Below are 20354 nucleotides of genomic sequence, written 5' to 3'. Positions count from 1 at the left end.
GCCCCACATAGCCTGTCTTGTGCAATACTCTGCACAGATCTGAGATCAGCCCCACATAGCCTGACTTGTGCAATACTCTGCAGAGATTTCTGATATCATCCCCACAAAGACTGTCATGTGAAATACTCTGCAGGGACTTCTGATCACCGATATCAGCACCACATAGCCTGTCATGTGCAATACTCTGCAGGGATCTCTGATATCAGCCCCACATAGCCTGTCGTGTGCAATACTCTGCAAAGTTTATTGATCAAGGATACCAGCCTCTTAAGAAAGTTATCTGTGTAATACTCTGCAGAGTTCCCCATTACCAGCCCCCCCCCTCCCCCAATCAGTCCTGTGCAATACTCTGCAGGTTCTCCAATCAGTGGTACCAACACCTATAACCCAGTCCTGTAAAATCTCCAGGTTTCTCTGATCACTATGCAATACTCTGCAGGGATCCCTCATACCAGCTCCCTAGGATCAATCATGTGCGATGCTCTGCAGAGTTCTCTGATCACTCATAGCGGCCCATATGGGACGTTTTCAGTGCAATACTCTGCAGATTTCACGGATAGAAACCCCTACAGAGTTCCCTGATCAGTGACGGCAGTCCTGTGCGATGCTCTGCAGGTGATCACCCGGACAGGACAATGTTCTTGGCCCCCCACATCTGTATTGGATGTCCCCCCTGAGCACCGGCAAAGATTACATGGACAGAAATTACTTACTATATCTCCGATGGAGGAGCGGAGGGCGTAGTGTCAGAGGATGCCGCTATAGGGCACTGTCCTGATCTGTCACCGGAGCTCTCTGAAGACACACCTCCTTTCTGGTTGCCAAGGAAGATAATGGCGCCCGCTCAGCCTTCGGTTGCCTGATAATGCGGCTGCGTCACAGCCCTCCGCCAATCAGAGGCAGCGCGAGCCATTGGTTGAGAGAGAGAGAGAGCGCGCGCGGGACATAGGGGGGACCTTTCGCATAGATGTGTTTATGGCCACAACTTATTTACATGAAGGTATGAGACTGTCTGACTCCGAGCACTCCCCTCCCTCAGCTCCTCCCCCTCTGCCGGCCTCTGCTCTCATTTCCTGTCATGTGCAGAGCTGGGAGGTCGGATAATGTGTGCGGAGATCTGTTCAATCCGCTCTCCAGGAGCCCATGGCAGACAGTCCAGATGTACGTGATAGTCTACAGGTTGCCCCCCCCCCTCCACAGTGTCCCCCTGTGTCCTTCCCCCCCCCCCAGTGTCCTCCACTTAAATTGTCCTACAGTATTCTCCACTCTCCCCCCCCCCCCCCATGGTGTCCCCCCACGTCCTGCTCTCCGCTCACCCACCCAATTGCCCCCCTGTATCCTCCAACCACCCAAATTGTCCCACAGTGTCCTCCACCCCCCCCCTCCCCCTCAGTGGCCCCCTGTGTCCTGCTGTATTCTCTATCCCCCCCACAATGTCCCCCTCTATCTTCCACCCACCGAGTCCTCCTGTGTCCTCACACACAGTGTCCACCACCCCCCCCCCCCATGTTGCCCCCCTGTATCCTCCACCCACCCAAATTGTCCCACAGTATCTTCCACCCCCCACAGTGACCCCCCTGTGTCCTGCTGTATTCTCTATCCCCCCCACGGTGTCCCATTTTGTCTATCCTCCACCCACCCCACAGTGTCCCCCTGTGTCCTCCACACCCCCCCCCCCACAGTGCCCTCCACCCACCCAAATTGTCCTACAGTATCCTCCACCCCCCTACGGTGTCCCCCCACATCCTGCTCTCCACTCACCCATGGTGTCCCCCTGCGTCCTCCAACCCCCACGGTGTCCTCCTGTATCCTTCACTCACCCACCCAATTGCCCCCCTGTATCCTCCACCCACCTAAATTGTCCCACAGTGTCGTCCTCCACGTCCCCCTGTGTCTTCCTGTGTCCTTACACACAGTGTCCACCCCCCCCCAATGGTGTGCCCCTGTATCCTCCACCCACCCAAATTGTCCCACAGTGTCCTCCACCCACCCACAGTATCCTCCACCCCCCACAGTCACCCCCTGTGTCCTGCTGTATCCTCCACTTGCTCGCCCACGGTGTCCCCCTGTGTCGTCCTTCGCTCGCCCACGGTGTCCCCCTGTGTCGTCCCCCGCTCGCTCGCCCATGGTGTCATCCTTTCCACTCGCCCGCCCACGGTGCCCCCCCCCTTTGTCGTCCTCTCCACTCGCCCGTCCACGGTGCCCCCCCCCCCTTTGTCGCCCGCCCACGGTGCCCCACCTCTTTGTTGTCCTCTCCACGGTGCCCCCCCTTTTTGTTGTCCTCTCCACCCGCCCGCCCACGGTGCCCCTCCCCCTTTGTCGTCCTCTCCACTCGCCCGCCCACGGTGTCCCCCTGCGTCGTCCACCCCCCTCCAACCAAATTGTCCTCCTGTCCCCCCCACAGTGACCCCCCGTGTCCTGCTGTATCCTCTCCACCCACAGTGTGCCCCCGTATCCCGGTGTCCTCCACCCACGGTGTCCCCTTGTGCCTTCTCCCCCACGGCTGCCCTGAGAGACGCTGTGTCTAGAGGATCCCAGTGCTCTGCTGTGTGCCCTGTGTTTTGGTTTGTGCCCTGCTATTTTCCCTACTGCTTACCCCGTGGCATGTAATGTGCCCCATGCCCTGCTGTATACCACCTGATCTGACCTACTGTGTGCCCTCTGTCATCTTCATACCCCACCCCAGGCATCTTCATCCCCCTGTACTTCTCTGCCAGGTTCCTACCACCCCACCTGCTATCATCATCCCCATACCCCACCTCTGATATCCTACCACCCTGACCCCTGTCATCAACATCCCCATCCTCCCCCTGTTCCCCACCACTAGCATCCAACCACCCTACCCCATCATCATCCTTCTCTCCATTCCCCCTATACCCCACTGCCACCCCGCCCATTGTCATCAGCAATCACGTCATCCCTCTCTACCCCACCTCTGGCATCCTACCATTATAGGGGAGATATCATCTCCTCTCACCCCCCATGCTGTCATCCAGCCAAGTGCACCCCAACAGTTGCATCACACACCACAATACTGCCCTGCCACCCAGTGAGAGGTAATGATTTGCAGTAATCTCTAGCAACCAATCGTTGAGTGGTAATATTGTACAGTAACCTATAGCAACCAATCAGTGAGTGTGAACCAGATCTTTGTTTACATTATTAAAGTTTTTTGGTATAAGTCTATGTGTGTGTTTGATTTTTGGGATGTTGGGGTGGAGAGCGACATTGCTAGGAGTGGGGGAGCCAGGAAAATGTTTGTCCAGTCAGTATTAAAGACGGCTCTGGGTATCCCCAGGTGTGCAGGGTGAGGAGGTTGGCACACACTGGGGTAAAGCCATGGAGGCTCCAGCTGAACCCCCCTCCCCCACACTGAGAACATCTCATCAACTGTAGTCAATATCAGGCTCTAATGCCGTCCTACCCTTCTCCCAAAGCCGGCATTGTTGTGCATGGCAGGAGTTGTCATGTCCGCACAGCCTCTGACCATCCCTTGTATCATGTCCGCACAGCCTCTGACCATCCCTTGTATCATGTCCGCACAGCCTCTGACCATCCCTTGTATCATGTCCGCACAGCCTCTGACCATCCCTTGTATCATGTCCGCACAGCCTCTGACCATCCCTTGTATCATGTCCGCACAGCCTCTGACCATCTCTTGTATCATGTCCGCACAGCCTCTGACCATCCCTTGTATCATGTCCGCACAGCCTCTGACCATCCCTTGTATCATGTCCGCACAGCCTCTGACCATCCCTTGTATCATGTCCGCACAGCCTCTGACCATCCCTTGTATCATGTCCGCACAGCCTCTGACCATCCCTTGTATCATGTCCGCACAGCCTCTGACCATCCCTTGTATCATGTCTGCACAGCCTCTGACCATCCCTTGTATCATGTCCGCACAGCCTTTGACCATCCCTTGTATCATGTCCGCACAGCCTCTGACCATCCCTTGTATCATGTCCGCACAGCCTCTGACCATCCCTTGTATCATGTCCGCACAGCCTCTGACCATCCCTTGTATCATGTCCGCACAGCCTCTGACCATCCCTTGTATCATGTCCGCACAGCCTCTGACCATCCCTTGTATCATGTCCGCACAGCCTCTGACCATCCCTTGTATCATGTCCGCACAGCCTCTGACCATCTCTTGTATCATGTCCGCACAGCCTCTGACCATCCCTTGTATCATGTCCGCACAGCCTCTGACCATCCCTTGTATCATGTCCGCACAGCCTCTGACCATCCCTTGTATCATGTCCGCACAGCCTCTGACCATCCCTTGTATCATGTCCGCACAGCCTCTGACCATCCCTTGTATCATGTCCGCACAGCCTCTGACCATCCCTTGTATCATGTCCGCACAGCCTCTGACCATCCCTTGTATCATGTCCGCACAGCCTCTGACCATCCCTTGTATCATGTCCGCACAGCCTCTGACCATCTCTGACAAGAGTCGTCCCCCCCACACACACACATTAGAGTTCTCGTTTTAAATGCAAGTTGGAAGTATTCAGACCCTGATGTAAAGGGAATGTTGTGCAATCTGATATAAGGTGATCTCTGGTCACAAATTGTGTGTGTTTTTTTTTTTTTAAACAGCGTGGGGGTCCCCCTAATATTGGGGTCTGATATTAACCCCTTGCCGCCGAGCGTACGCAGATGTGTGTACTCGGCTTCCGGGGGTTATACCGGGATGATGCCCGCACCTGCAGGCATCATCCCGCTACCGATTTTGGGAGCCGCTCCTACTGGTGCTCCCGCTCAATCAGGAGCACCGATGCGGCTTTATTCCAGTCTCATTGTAAACACGGAAGTGACGTCATAACGTCACTTCCCGTTTACTCTGCTGCCAATGGTGCCGGATTTAAAATTATATACAGTATTCATAGTCGCCGAAAAAGGCGATGTGAATACTTTGAAGTGTAAAGGAGGGGTGGGGGGTCTTTTAGACCCCTGATCCCTCCATAATGAGTACCTGTCACCACCTATTACTGTCACAAGGGATGTTTACATTACTTGTGACAGCAATAAAAGTGATAAAAAATATATTTAAAAAAAAAAAACAATTTATTAATTTTAAAATAAGAAAAACATTTTTTTTTAAAGGGGCCCCTCATCTCCGTGAGCTCGCGCAGCAAAGAAACCGTCGTGCCCGCATATGTAAACGGTGTTCAAATTACACATGTGAGGTATCGCCGTGATCGTGAGAGCGAGAGCAATAATTCTAGCACTAGACCTCCTCTGTAACTCTAACCTGGTAACTGGATTTATTTTTTTAAAGCATCGCCTATTGAGATTTTTAGGTACCGTAGTTTGTCGTCATTCCACGAGTGCGTGTGATTATAAAGTGTGACATGTTTGGTATTTATTTACTCGGCATAACATCATCTTTCACATTATGAAAAAAAATTGGGCTAATTTTACTGTTTCGTTTTTTTAAAACTCATGAAAAAGTGTCAATTTTTCCCAAAAAGTTGCATTTAAAACACCGCTGCGCAAATAACATGTGACATAAATATTGCAACAATCGCCGTTTTATTCTCTAGAGTCTCTGCTAAAAAAAAAATATATATAATGTTTGGGGGTTCCAAGTAATTTTCTAGCAAAAAATATGGATGAACTTGTAAACACCAAATGTCAAAAATAGGCTTAGTCATGAAAGGGTTAATTTTAAGGGGAACTTCATGACAAAAGGTAAAAAGACATAACCCCCCCCCCCCCAAACTACATCAGACCCTTATCCGGGCATACAGCCCGGCAGGTCAGGAAAGTGGGGGAAATGACTAGGGGCCCCTGAAGAATACGAGGCCACATGCCTTCAATGTGGGGGCGATTCTATGGAGCACCCCCCTAAAGCACCTTGTCCACATGTTGATTGGGACAAGGACCTCTTCCCCCCAAAACCCTGGGCAGTGGTTGTGGGGGTCTTCGGGCAGGGGGCTTATCTGAGTCTGGGCTGGGTCACCCGCTGACATCATCGCATTACTCCACCGTGTAGTTATTTGGCGGTGGAGCAGGCAGTTGGCGGGGAGCCTTCAATGACACTGAAGATTTTTTATTTTTTTTTGGATTGGACGGGCATCCTGATTAATGATGGATCCACATCTGGGGGACATTGTTTTTGATTTTTTTAATAAAGTAATTGTCAAAAACTCATGTTGTGTCTTTATTCACTTTTTGGGTTAATAGTTAGGCCTTATTCATTCATATGGAGGGCCCATGACTCGGGGGGGACCCCTTGTTAAAGGAGGCTTCCATAGACCGATAACCACCTGCCCGCAGACCGATCCAACCACTGTCCTGGTTGGGGGCAAAAGGCCCTTGTCCCCATGGGAACAAGGTGCTTTGGGGGGGGGGGGGGGTAGAGCCATGTTGAGGGCATGTGGCCTGGTATGGTTCAGGAGGGGGCGATGCTCGCTTGTCTCCCCCCCTCCCCCCCTTTCTTTGCCTGCCAGGCTACATGGTCTGATAAGGGTCTGGTATGAATTTTTTTTTCATTCTGGCGTGGGGTTCTACTTAAACTCCATACCAGACCCTGCTGATGACAGCCGATGACTCATCAGTTGATAAGGACGTGGCAGCCGGCTTGTCAGCCCGCTCCTTAGTAGCCAGCTATTCTTTAAATCAGGGCTCGACAAATCCCAGGCGCCAGGTCGCCGTTGCGACTAGAAATTGTGCCCTGGCGCCTGGGTTTTTGTCACTGACAGGAGCCTCTGTTGCTCTGTGTCTGGTAGTTGGGATGGAGCAGGAAGAGAGCGGCTCAGCAGCCTCTGACATCCTCCTCCCTTCTCCACACACTGTTGGCAGAGCAGCGCCGCAGTGTGTGGAACTGTGTGTAGAGAGGAGCTGTCACAATGGAGGCTGAATGTCGGGGTGGGCGGGACCCAGCTTTCCAACACCAGCCAATGGGATGGGATCTGGGCGGACCAATATGTGTATGTGGCCCCTCCCCTTTCTTAAAGTGGAGGGCCACCCTGAAAAACAAAGGAAGGTAAGTCGGCTTATTAACCAGTTGCCGACCGCCGCACGACGATGTACGTCGACAGAATGGCACGGGCAGGCCATTCTGTCGACGTACCTTCCCCCCCCCGGTGCCAGCGACGGTCGGAATCCGTTCAGGAGCGATCCGGGATGAGGGGGCGGCCATTCATTCATAGCCACCCCCTCGCGATCGCTCCTGACGAATGGAAGTGCAGCATGACATCACTTCCTCTCCTGTAATGTAAACACAGGCAGAGGAAGTGATGTAATCTCTCCTCCGTGTCGGTATTTTTCGTTCCGGCACCGAGGAGAGAGGATCGGTGAGTTGCACCAACACTACACTACACAGTAGAACATGCCAGGCACACTCTCACCCCCCCCCCCCGATCACCCCTGCACCCCCAGTCACAGTGACACCAATTGCATTTTTTTTTTTTTATTGCATTGGTGTCATTTGTGACTGTAATAACTGTTAGGGCAGTTAGGGTTAGCCCCCTTTAGTTCTAGGGTACCCCCCTAACCCCCCCAATAAAGGTTTAACCCCGTGATCACCCCCCATCGCCAGTGTCACTAAGGCTGGGTTCACATTGCAGCGGTTTATGAGAACGGATGTGATTCGCACCGCACTGCAGTGCAAATCACATCCGATCTCTGTGCGATGCGAGTTCAGCCATACAGATAGTATGGCTGAATTCGCATCGCACCCGCCGCAAACTCGCACGGGACCCTTTTTTTGGTCCGCAGCAGAATCGGATCGCATGGGTGTTCACACCATGTGATCCGATTCCTGTCCGAGTTTGCAGATCGCACTGCAATATGCGAACTGATCTGGGGGTGTCATTAACATTTCACTGACACTCCCAGCAGTTCGCATAGGGCAGTGTGATGCGGGAACCCGCCGCGGATTCGTGGCGTTCCCGCATCGCTCCAGTGTGAACCCAGCCTAATAAGCGATCGTTTTTCTGATCGCTGTATTAGTGTCACAGGTGACGCTAGTTAGGCAGGTAGGTATTTAGGTTCGCCGCAGCTTTTTATAGCGCCAGGGACCCCCATATACTACCGCATAAAGCCCCCTGATTGCCCTCTAGTTAACCCTTTCACCAGTGATCACCATATAACTGTTACAGGTGATGCTGGTTGGTTAGTTATTTTTTTATAGTTTCAGGGCACCCGCCATTTATTACCTAATAAAGGTTTAACCCCCTGATCACCCGGCGGGTGATATAAGTTTGAGGGTCAGATAGGGTCTGCGTCGCCCCAGGCAGCGTCAGGTTAGTGCCAGTACCGCTAACACCCACGCGCAAAGCATACACCTCCCTTAGTAATATAGTATCTGATCAGATCTATATTAGTGTCGCCAGCAGTTTAGGTTTCCCAAAACGCATTGTTAGCGGGATCAGCCCAGATACCTGCTAGCACCTGCGTTTAGCCCCTCCACCAAGCCCAGCCCAGCCCACCCAAGTGCAGTATCGATCGATCACTGTCACTTACAAAACACAACACACATAACTGCAGCGTTCGCAGAGTCAGGCCTGATCCCTGCGATCGCTAACAGTTTTTTTTGTAGCGTTTTGATACAGTCGCTGACAGCCTAGGTGCTTTTTTACCTGTGAGTCTCACTAGTGTACCCCTAAATTTAGGGGTGTCTACTTTCCAAAATGGGGTCATTTTGGGGGGGGGGGGGGTTTGTGCCATCTTGGCATTTTATGGCCTTCAAAACTGCGATAGGTAGTGAGGAGTGAATTAAAAAACGTACACCCTTAGAAATTCTGAAGGCGGTGCTTGGTTTTCGGGGCCCCATACGCGGCTAGGTTCCCAAAAAGTCCCACACATGTGGTATCCCCGTACTCAGGAGAAGCAGCAGAATTTATTTTGGGGTGTCATTTCACATATGCCCATAGCATGTGTGAGCAATATATCATTTAGTGACAACTTTGTAAAAAAAAAAAAAAAAAAAGTTTGTAATATTCCCGCAACTTGTGGCAAAATATAAAATATTCCATGGACTCAACATGCCTCTCAGCAAATAGCTTGGGGTGTCTACTTTCTAAAATTGGGTCATTTGGGGGTTTTTGTGCCATCTTGGCATTTTATGGCCTTCAAAACTGTAATAGGTAGTGAGGAGTGAAATCAAAAATTTACGCCCTTAGAAAGCCTGAAGGCGGTGCTTGGTTTTCGGGGCCCCGTACGCGGCTAGGCTCCCAAAAAGTCGACCACATGTGGTATCCCCGTACTCAGGAGAAGCAGCAGAGTGTATTTTGAGGTACAATTCCACATATAACCATGGCATGTGTGAGCAATATATCGTTTAGTGACAACTTTGTGTAAAAAAAAAAAAAAATCGCTTGAGGCAAAAAAATAAAATATTCAATGGGCTCAACATGCCTCTTATCAATTTCCTTAGGGTGTCTACTTTCCAAAATGGGGTCATTTGGGGGGGGTTTTGTACTGCCCTGCCATTTTAGCACCTCAAGAAATGAGATAGGCAGTCATAAACTAAAAGCTGCGTAAATTCCAGAAAACGTACCTAAAGCTGGCCATACACCTATAGATTATCTGCAGATTTTCTATGGTTAGATGGAAAAAGTGGGAGATTAATCCATCCACACCTTTTAGCGAACATGGAGAAATCCGTTGCACTTTTTCCATCTAACCATAGAAAATCTGCAGATAATCTATAGGTGTATGGCCAGCTTTAGTTTGTAGATGTGACAACTTTTGCGCAAACCAATAAATATACAGTTATTGACTTTTTTTTTACCAAAGACATGTGGCTGAATACATTTTGGCCTAAATGTATGACTAAAATTGAGTTTATTGGATTTTTCTAATAACAAAAAGTAGAAAATATCATTTTTTTTCAAAATTTGCGGTCTTTTTACGTTTATATCGCAAAAAATAAAAATCGCAGAGTCAGTCAAATACCTTTAAAAGAAAGCTCTATTTGTGGGAAAAAAAGGACGCAAATTTTGTTTGGGTACAACATTGCATGACCGCGCAATTACCAGTTAAAGCAGCGCAGTGCCAAATTGTAAAAAGACCTCTGGTCATTGACCAGCAAAATGGTCCGGTCTGAAAGTGGTTAAGTCAGCAGCTGCAGTGTTTGCAGCTGCTGACTTTAATTTTTTTTTAACCGGCCCTCCTCTTTAAGCAGCCCAATCATTGGCTGGATAGCTGCCGGATCCCGCCCACCTCTGACATCACGCTGAGTTTGTGAGCTCCTCTCTCTCCATACAGTTTCACACAGTGCAGTACTGCAGGGAGCATTCAGTTTCACAGTTACATGATCGGCTGTGAAACCTGCCAGTGCCACCTGCCAGTGCAATCCAGTGCCACTTGCCAATCTGTGTCACCCACCAGTGCCACCTGCCAGTGCAATCCAGTGCCACCTGCCAAAGCCAGTTAGTGCCATCTGCCAGTGCCACCTGCCAATGCCAGTTAGTGCCAGTGCCACCTGCCAATGCCAGTTAGTGCCGCCTGCCAATGCTGCCCATCAGTGCCACCTGCCAGTTCCCATTAGTGGCACCTTAGTGCTGCCTATTGGTGCCCATCAGTGCCACTTGTCAGTGCCCATCAGTTCCAACCTCAATGCTGCCCCATCTGTGCCCATTAGTGCAGCCTATCAAAGCACATCATTGAAGGAGAAAAAAAACTTATTTGCAAAATCTTATAACAAAACAAAAGTTGATTTTTTTTCATTTTTAAATATTGTCTTTTTCTCTTGGCATCAGGCATGAGAAATTCTTATTGTCCGATGCCCCAGACATGCAGCGCTGGGCAGAGGATTTAAATAACTGTCTCCTAACTTTTTCAGCTGGCTCCTAGATTCTAAGCAAATTTGTCAAGCCCTGGTCTAAATAGTATTTAGATCAATCGATCAATTTTTTTGATCGATTCAAATTCTAATCGTTCCAAAAATGTGAAATTTGTTAGAAAACAGATTTATACAACGGATGTAAAAACGAAGGTCTGCATCCGCTTTTCATCAGATTTTCTACCAAAGACAAAAACGTGACGAACGAATGGAGAAAATGGATTGGCCGTGTGAAAGGACCCTTAGGCTGCTTTGCCACCAGAATTAAGGAACAACCTATAATGAAGAGCAAAGCCTTCACCCCGGTCCTCTGAGGGTACAGGATAACCCGACTCATTTCTATAGAAAGTGCCTCACAGTAGCCATATTGTCAGTGTGTTGAGCTTTTAGGTAAAGCTAAAAATTCTGCAGAGAGAGAAACTTTTTTTTTTTTTTTTTTATTTTTTTTATATTATATAGTTACATAGAAGGTTGAGGTTGAAAAAAGACACAAGTCTATCCAGTGCAACTTGTGTGTGTGTTTATATGTCAGTATTACATTGTATATCTCTGTATGTTTTGGTCTTTAATTTAAAAAAACTATAAGATGAATATCTTATTGATGGTCCCTGCTGATAACACCGCTTGTGGAGGAGAATTCCACATCCTCACCGCTCTGACAGTAAAGAACCCTCTACACAGTTTAAGGTTAAACTGCTTCTCTTCTAATTTTAGTGAAAGTCTTTTTACATTTCTTTTCACTGAGAAGTTTTATCCCTATTGTGGGGTCACCAGTACGGTATTTGTACATTGATATCATATCCCCTCTCAAGCGTCTTCTCCAGAGAGAATAAGTTCAGTGCTCGCAGTCTTTCCCCATAGATGAGAGCCTCCAGTCCCTTAATTAGCTTTGCTGCCCTTCTTTGTACTCGCTCCATTTCCAGTACATCCTTCCTGAGGACTGGTGCCCAGGACTGGACAGTATACTCCAGGTGCGGCCGGACCAGAGTCTTGTAGAGCGGGAGAATTATAATTTTATCTCTGGAGTTGATCCCCTTTTTAATGCCAATATTCTGTTGGCTTTGCTTGCAGCAGCTTGGCATTGCATGCCATTGCTCAGCCTATCATCTACTAGGACCCCCAGGTCCTTTTCCATCCTAGATTCCCCCAGAGCTTCTTCCCCTAGCGAGAAAATTGCATTCATATTTTTGGCATCCAAATGCATCATTTTACATAATTCAACTTTAACCGGTTCTCGACCAGCGCACGGCGATGTACGTCGGCAGAATGGCATGGCTGGGAAAATGTGTGTACCTGTACGTCCCTTAAAATATGTCGCCATGCCATCGTGTGCGCGCCACTGGCCGGGACCTCCGTGAGTCGGGTTGTCGGTCCCGCAGACTCAATCACCGCGGGGATAACCGCAGTCGTCTCACAGGGAGGAAGAACGAGGAGATGCTAATGTAAACAAGCATCTCCCTGTTCTGCCTAGTGACAGTGTCACTAATCATAGCTTCCTGTCATCAGGAGCAGAGATCAGTGATGTGTCACACGTAGCCACGCCCCTCCCCCCACAGTTAGAAACATGCCCCAGGACAAATTTAACCCTTACCCTGCCCCCTAGTGGTTAACCCCTTCACTGCCTGTGTCATTTACATAGGAATCAGTGCATTTGTATAGCTCTGATTGCTGTATAAATGACAATGGTCCCAAAAATGTCCGATGTGTCCGCCATAATGTCGCAGTCACGATAAAAATCACTGATCGCCGTCATTACTAGTAAAAAAAAAAATTATTAATAAAAATGGCCCCCATTTTGTAAATGCTATAACTTTTGCGCAAACCAATCAATAAATGCTTATTGATTCTTTTTTTACCAAAAATATGTAGAAGAATACGTATCGGCCTAAACTGAGGGAAAAAATTGCTTTTTTTATATATTTTTGGGGGATATTTATTATAGCAAAATGTAAAAAAATGTTTTTTTTTCAAAATTGTCGCTCTTTTTTTGTTTATAGCTCACAAAATAAAAACCGCAGAGGTGATCAAATACGACCAACAGAAAGCTCTATTTGTGGGGAAAAAAAGGACGTCAATTTTGTTTGGGAGCAATGCCGCACGACCGCGCAATTGTCAGTTAAAGCGACACAGTGCCGAATCACAAAAAGTGCTTTGGTCAGGAAGGGGGTAAATCTTCCGGGGCGGAAGCAGTTAAAGTGGTTGTAAACTCTTACAGACCACTTTAACCTACAGGTAAGCCTAGATAACGGCTTACCTGTAGGTGTAAGAAATATCTCCTTAACCTACACGGTTAAGGAGATATTTCCCCAAAAACTGGCACTGAGGTCTATGGCGCAGGCGCACTGAGCGTGCCGTTAGTGGCGGCTCCCGCGCCCATGCGCCGGAGTGACGCCATCGCTGCTCCGGCCAGTCACAGTGCCGGAGCAGCGATACCCGGAAGTCACGCCGGGTTTCATGGCGGTGATGGAGAACGTGGACGAGGGTTGCTTTGGGGGCTTCGATCTCAGGTAAGTAATTCATAATGAGATAGTATGCTATGCATACTAGCTCATTATGCCTTTGTCCTGCAGGGTGTTTTTATTTTTAGAGAGGGTTTACTTCCTCATTAAACCTCATTTGCCATGTAGTCGCCCACCCCATTCATTTGTTTAGATCGTCTTACAAGCTTTCCACATCCTACGTAGATGTTATTCCTCTGCTGAACTTTGTATTGTCTGCGAATACTGAGATTGGGCCGTATATCCCATCCTCCAGATCGTTTATCAATGAATAAACGTTTGTTTATTTTCATTTTTGTTTTGTTTTGGCATGCCCTCCATGCCATTCCCAGCTCCCCATGTCTTTTGTATGACATTGGCTTTCTGCTCCTACAAGTGGGCAGAATTGTAATAATAGGATTTGCCATCTATAAGGCCCATACACATAATAAAGAGAGTCCCGGAGCTAGCAGCCGTAGGGGGTGGGCGCAGGGACGGCATGACATGTGCTGGACTGCACAGTCGCCGTCTTTAGGGAAGATCAGGGCCGCTTTAAGGAGGCCAGGTGGGCGGAGCCAGGGGCGGAGCCTAGCGCGTAGCTCCGTGATTACAGTGCGTGCTGCGCTCAGTCACAGAGCGGAGGAGGAAGTGATCCCCACCCACCCTCCCTAGTTGTAGAGTGAGGGTCGTTTGTTGGGAGGTTTTTTAGTGCTCCAAGGGGAGCCAGGCGGTTCTTTGGCAGTTTTAAGGTAATAATGGGAGGTACGGGTAGTAAACTGTTGTACCCATCCATGGATGGGGGTGGTTTATTGGTACTTCCAGGTTACGAGGGGTTAACCTGGAAGGGTTAAAAGGGGTAGGTCACTGCGACGATTTAGGTATAGCCTCCGAGACAGGGGTTTCCGTCTGGAGGTCAAGAGGTCAAAGTTCAAAAGTCATTCGCAGTGACCAGTATGTTATTATGCTAGTACCCATGACCCATTTAAAGGCTGGGAAGGTTTACGGTTATTTTAAAGTTATTTATGTTATTTATGAAACAGATTTGTTAAATAAATTACGGCCGGATGGCCATTTAATCCATATGTAGTCCAGTCGTTTGTTTAAGGTGGGTTACGGGAAGTGGTTAAGGGTAATTGGAGGAGTAAAAGGTTTATAATACACTGGGCTTAGAGTCCTACAGATGTCATGGCGCGTACACATGGCTGGACTTTCCAGCAGACCAGGTCCGACGGTCTTCCCGATGGACTTTCAGAGGAGTTCCGGCGGACTTCCGAACGAGCGGACGTGGCCACACACAAATGACTAAGTCCGTTCATTTTGAACGTGATGACGTAAGACGGGACTAGAAAAGGAAGTTCAGTAGCCAATAGCTTCCCTTGCGTCGTATTTGGTCCATCGGCCAGCACACAGGCGAACGGTTTTCCGATAGGAATTGAGTCCATCGGACAGATTTGAAACGTTCTATTTCGAGGTCCGTCAGATTTTTTAAATGAAAAACGATCAGATTAGCCCACACACGATCGGATTGTCCGACAAACTGATTCCGTGGGACCTGGTCTGCTGGAAAGTCCGGTCGTGTGTACGCGGCATTAGAAGATCGGAAGAAAAATGTTGGAGGGCGAACAATCGGCCGATTATCTGATCGTTAACATAGTGCTTATGACAGCCGATTCCGACTTTTCAGACAACAAAACCTGAAGGTGCGCTAGACAATGTTTATCGGAAGTGAACATAACGTCTGATATTCGTTTAATCCGTACTGCTTTCCTCCGAAAAAAGACGTAAGAGCAAGACTGCGCATGCTCGGAAGAGAAAGAATACATTACAGAACAATTCAGCACATTACATCTCCCGAGGTTGTATTCTGTTGTGTGGAAGTTTAGGACCCTCTTCATTTTCCATATGAGATTAGCATAAAAAACAGAAACGATTATTTGTCGGATAATCTCATGGTGTGTAGCAGGCTATAGACTTCTATTGGCCGACTCTGAGGACGATTCCCACAACTGTCTGCAGACTAAACCCCGGCAGATTTGCTGATCCCAAACCCCTGTGTAATGGATGGAAAACCTATTTGGTGCTAACGAAGGATGAAAAGAAACAGTAAAGTGAATGGGAAAGTTGAATGTGTTGTTCCTGGAGGGACTTGTGTAGTTTCATCGGGAAATCGAGTTCCGCCGATTTTTTTTTTTTTTTTTAAGTCAGCAGCTACAAATACAGTTCAGTGACAAAGTCAGCAGCTACAAATACTGCAGCTGCTGACTTTTAAAATAAGGACACTTACCCGCCCAGCGTGCCCGTAATGTCGGCACCCGAAGCCGATCTCTCGATCGTCTCTCGGGTGCTGCCGCCGCCATCTTGGGTATGGGAATCAGGAAGTGGAGCCTTGCGGCTTCACTTCCCGGTTCCCTACTGCGCATGCGCGAGTCGCGCTGCGCAATAAGGATGGTCCCCGCTGTCTCTGGGATCCGTGTGTTTCCCAGCGGACAGCGGGGGACCCGCAGGAAGTGGCGTAAATATCCGCAGATTCTGCGGATATCTATACCAGAACTGGGTGCAAATACCTGTACTGTACAGGTATCTGCACCTCCCTCCCCCCTGAAAGGTGCCAATTGTGGCGCCGGAGGGGGGGAGGGTTCCAATGAGCGGAAGCTCCACTTTAGGGTGGAGCCCTGCTTTGAGTTCAGCTCTGAAAGCACAAAGAGTCATCAGGATCATTAGAAATATCCTTGATGGCTCATTACCAGCATGTCACTATCACAAGGTCATGCCCAAGGGTATGCCAGATTTCGCAATATCTACTGCATATTCACTGAATTCCAATGCAATACTGACTCATCTTGGCATCACATGAAGGTACGTATTAACCACTTCAACCCCGGAAGATTTTACCCCCTTCCTGACCAGAGCACTTTTTGCGATTCGGCATTGCATCCCTTTAAATGACAATTGCACGGTGAGTGCGACGTTACACCAAAACAAAATTGACGTCCTTTTTTTTCCCCATAAATAGAGCTTTCTTTTGGTGGTATTTGATCACACACAGGATAAACTTTAATGGCATCCCAGTCTTAGTTTGTAGGGCTCAATATGGAGTTGGCTCACCCTTTGCAGCTATAGCAGCTTCAACTGTTCTGGGAAGGCTGTCCACAAGGTCTAGGAATGTGTCTATGGGAATGTTTGACCATTCTTCCAGAAGCGCATTTGTGAGGTCAGGCACTGATGTGAAAGAGAACACCTGGCTCGCAGTCTCCACTCTAATTCATACCAAAGGTATTCTATTGGGTTGAGGCCAGGCCAGTCAAGTTACTCCACCCCAAACATGCTAATTCCAGGCTTTATGGATTGTGCTTTGTGCACTGATCCGAATCATTTGGTGGCCCCTTTTCACAGGAACTAAGGTGTCAGCATACCAAGACATTTCTGACAATTTCATTCTACCAACTTTGTGGGAACAGTTTGGGAATGGCCCTTTACATGGATGAGCGAGTGTGCAGGCCAGTCAAGTTTCCCCATCCCAAAGAGTCCTGACCTCAACCCGATAGAATACTTTTGGTATGAATTAGAGCGGAGACTGCGAGCCAGGCCTTCTCATTCCCATCAGTGTCTGACCTCACAAATGTGCTTCTGGAAGAATGGTCAAACATTCCCATAGACACACTCCTACACCTTGTGGATGGCCTTCCCAGAACAGTTGAAGCTGTTATAGCTGCAAAGGGTGAGCCAACTCAATATTGAGCCCTACAAACTAAGACTGGGATGCCATTAAAGTTCATGTGCGTGTAAAGACCCAATACTTTTGGTAATATAGTGTAGATTAGCAAACAGCTAGCACGCTACAAGACTTTGCCTACATTCACATGGCCAGTAGATTCTTGCTGGTGGTTCTAAATGCTGCCTGCACACACTGTGTACCACCAGCAGTGACTGTCAACAATGGCTGTCAGATTAGTATTCTGTACCAATCAATGGTCAGCATTGCTGCTGTTCAGATGTAACCGCTTATACAGGTAATAGAGCCTACACTTCTGTAGCATCCTATCCAGAGCTAAATCAGTCAATTTGTATGCGGCTTTAGCACATGATGTTGCTGTATCTAGAGGACCCATGGGTGTGCTCAGATCCATTCAGCAGGGGATCCATGAAAAGATCCTCTGCTGATTCAGAGCAGAACGGAATGGATGTCCCTTTTGTGACATCTATGCCATTCAGTTTTTTTCCTGTAATTTGACTGCAGACGTTTGTGGACCTGTGTTCGATCTATGGACTCCCGAATGTAAATGGACTTGTGTCTTTCTACATGAGGCTGCCTCCAATCCATCAACTGCAGTGCCAATGCAGAGAGAGGAAGTCATGAGGAACATGGTTTCCTGAGTCACTGGGGGGGAGTGATCCTATTGAATGATGGCTGCCCATGTGACTCTGGCTGCCATTTTGGGTGTGGCAGAGCCTTTTTGGACCCTTTTTTCTCGGTTTGGAGCACATTCGCATGTGGGTAGTATTTGGGACAGGTTACCCATCTGTCATGAACAGTATTAGCAGCAGGGAAAAGGTTCCAGATGAGAAGGGAAAGCTTAGGGCTCACAATCTCTTTAGACATCTTCCAGTTTGGGCACAAGATGGCCAGGCCGCATTCTGCCCCTCCAAGCAGACATTGTAGCAGAGCAGGTACCAGCCGAACTGACACACTATTTGCATCAGTGAGTGTTCTCGGTTGGGCCTTCTCCCACTGGGTTTGTTGTGAATTATTCTGCCTTTACTACAACACAAGTTCTACTAATTGCACCTGGACTGCACCAATGCACCTCACACACAAGCTGGGTGGACTTGGAGGTAGGTTGATTTAAAAGGACACATGTCTGTTTAGATCTGCCTCCTGCCCATAGAACTACATGGACCTTCCAATCAGATCCACCTGAAAAACTGCCCGACAGGCCTATTGGGAAAGCCTGCTTGAAAGAACCCGAATGTTCCAGTTTTATGTTCTGGTAACTCCTACAAGGGTGAACTTTCTTTGCTGAGTTTGCTCTGCGGAGAAATTAAAAGGGGGCAAGAAGCATCGGATGTCTGCCTCCTTGTGAGCTCTATTCTTGAAGCTAGTACTCACAACACCCTTCAACTGTCTGGAAAAGCAACACCTTTCAGCACATATTATTTAAGCAAAGGAGACGCCTCTGTCACGTGCCAAGTCACCCATACCGTAAAGAATTAAAGTGCTTGTAAACCCTTACATGTACCCAGTGAAGTAACTGACCTCAGGTGATAGAGAGAGGAAACTAATCCTCCTACATAAGTTGTACCTGTTTATTCGCAGTCTGTTTTTCCCTACAGCCATTCAAAGTGCTGAATTTATACAGCTTCTCTGAACTTCCAGAAAGTAGGGGTCAGTGAGCTGCAGTTGCACTCTGCAGAGCTTGGAGCTGTTTGTTTTGGTGGTTCATCTACGACCAAGCAGAGAAATTGCCCTTTGTCAAGACAAATACACACTATAGAGGGTTATACTTTGTTCATATTTCATGTCTGAGGTTTACAACCACTTTCATTACCAATATTTGTTGGTTAAACCCATAAGTGCTTTCCTTTACCAATAACATTTCAAAATAACAAATGTGATAAGAGGTTAGATGCCATAAATCACTCTGATGGATTATTATTTTTTTAATAGAGATTTATACATCAGACCAAAAAGAGATACAACTGAGGAGGAAAGTGGGCCAGAGGGATTTTGTTCACATGAGGAACAATTGAGATCTGTGAATGACTATTCAGGCCCCTTTCACACTTTTGTGACTTGTCCTGCGACTTGGGACTGCAAAGTCACATGAAAAGTCGTAGTCCATGATTTCAAATGAATACTATTCATATCTGCGTGACTTCAAAGTAGTCCCTGTACTGCTTTGGTCCATAGACCTCAACTTTACACAGACATTCCCTGAAATCGCGTGACTTTCAAGTCGTGGTAGTGTGAAAGGGGCCTAACCAAAGACAGAAGACTTCACTAGCTCTAGGGCCATTCTTAAGGCAGGACAAAAGGGGCAGCCGCCCTGGGCCCTGCCATTGTTGTGGGGCCCAAAGCAGCTGCCTCATACTTGACAACTACCCTAGTTTAAATTCCCTCGACCATTGAGGTTTTAGTCCTGTGCTATGTCCCAATATCTCAATGTGAAGTGATGCTACTAATGCTGCCCAGCTCTGCCCTATTGTTGTGTAAAGATGACTCACCTGTAGACCCTGTGTTTACATGTAAATTACCGGCATTCATATGTAAATAGGGGTGGCCGGCGGCATTGATATGTATATCATGCCCCCCTGAGGTCATATCCACAGTAATCTCTAGCAACCAATCAACAAGCAGAAATCATGTTGTCAGGGCTGGCTTAGCCCTTCCTCCTCTGGGCTGGCCGCTCAGCTGTCGGCTAATTGCCAGCTCTCTTCTCTTTCCACAGTTACCAGCTGTTCCTGATGATGCTCGTCTGACCTGCCTATTTAAAGACTTCCTGCCCAGGAACCATCTCCTGCTGTTTGTTTCAAGACTGGCTTGCTGACATCCCTCCTGGCTTCTTATCCTGCTTGTGGTTGCTCTCCTTGGATCTCTGACTTCCGGCCTGGCTGATTACCCGATCTGGTTAATGAACTTTGGACTGGCTGACTACCCGATCTGGCTACAGGACTCTGGCTATGCTTGACTACGCTTTTTTCTATTTACCTTTATATTTTTATTAATAAACAAGTGTGATTTGATTGTACTTCTGTCTCAGTCTGTTTCATGGTTTCTGACACATGTGCTGTAACCTTTAGCAACTAATCAATGAGCCGTAATGTGTGATGTAACCTCTAGCAACCAGTCAGTGTGTGGTAATGATGCACTGTAACCTCTGGCAACCAATCGCAATAGCTGCCTGATCTGATTCAGTAAACGGATTTTGGGTCTAGCTGTTAATTATTGTATGTTTCAGAGCAGGTGGAGGGTGGAATTGCATGGGGGGTGGGGGGCCCCCAAGAAAAGTTTTGCCCAGGGTCCAATCAATATTAAAGATGGCCCTGACTAGCTCACCGGCATATGAGAATATTTTTGT

General features: G+C 48.2%; 1 long non-coding RNA gene across 1 annotated transcript; it reads left to right on the top strand.

The window, feature by feature from the left end:
• Positions 1-843: 843 nt before the first annotated feature.
• LOC143942300 (uncharacterized) lies at positions 844-20024 on the top strand. The gene is made up of 2 exons (XR_013264750.1): positions 844-1000; positions 19725-20024. It is a non-coding gene; the product is annotated as an uncharacterized LOC143942300 (long non-coding RNA).
• The last annotated feature ends 330 nt before the right edge of the window (positions 20025-20354 follow it).

The sequence above is a fragment of the Lithobates pipiens genome, unplaced genomic scaffold, assembly GCF_037356315.1.
Source record: "Lithobates pipiens isolate NorthernLeopardFrog02 unplaced genomic scaffold, aLitPip1_a1.2 Scaffold_30, whole genome shotgun sequence".
Classification (NCBI taxonomy): Eukaryota; Metazoa; Chordata; class Amphibia; order Anura; family Ranidae; genus Lithobates; species Lithobates pipiens.
This window is presented reverse-complemented; position numbering and strand designations above follow the sequence as displayed.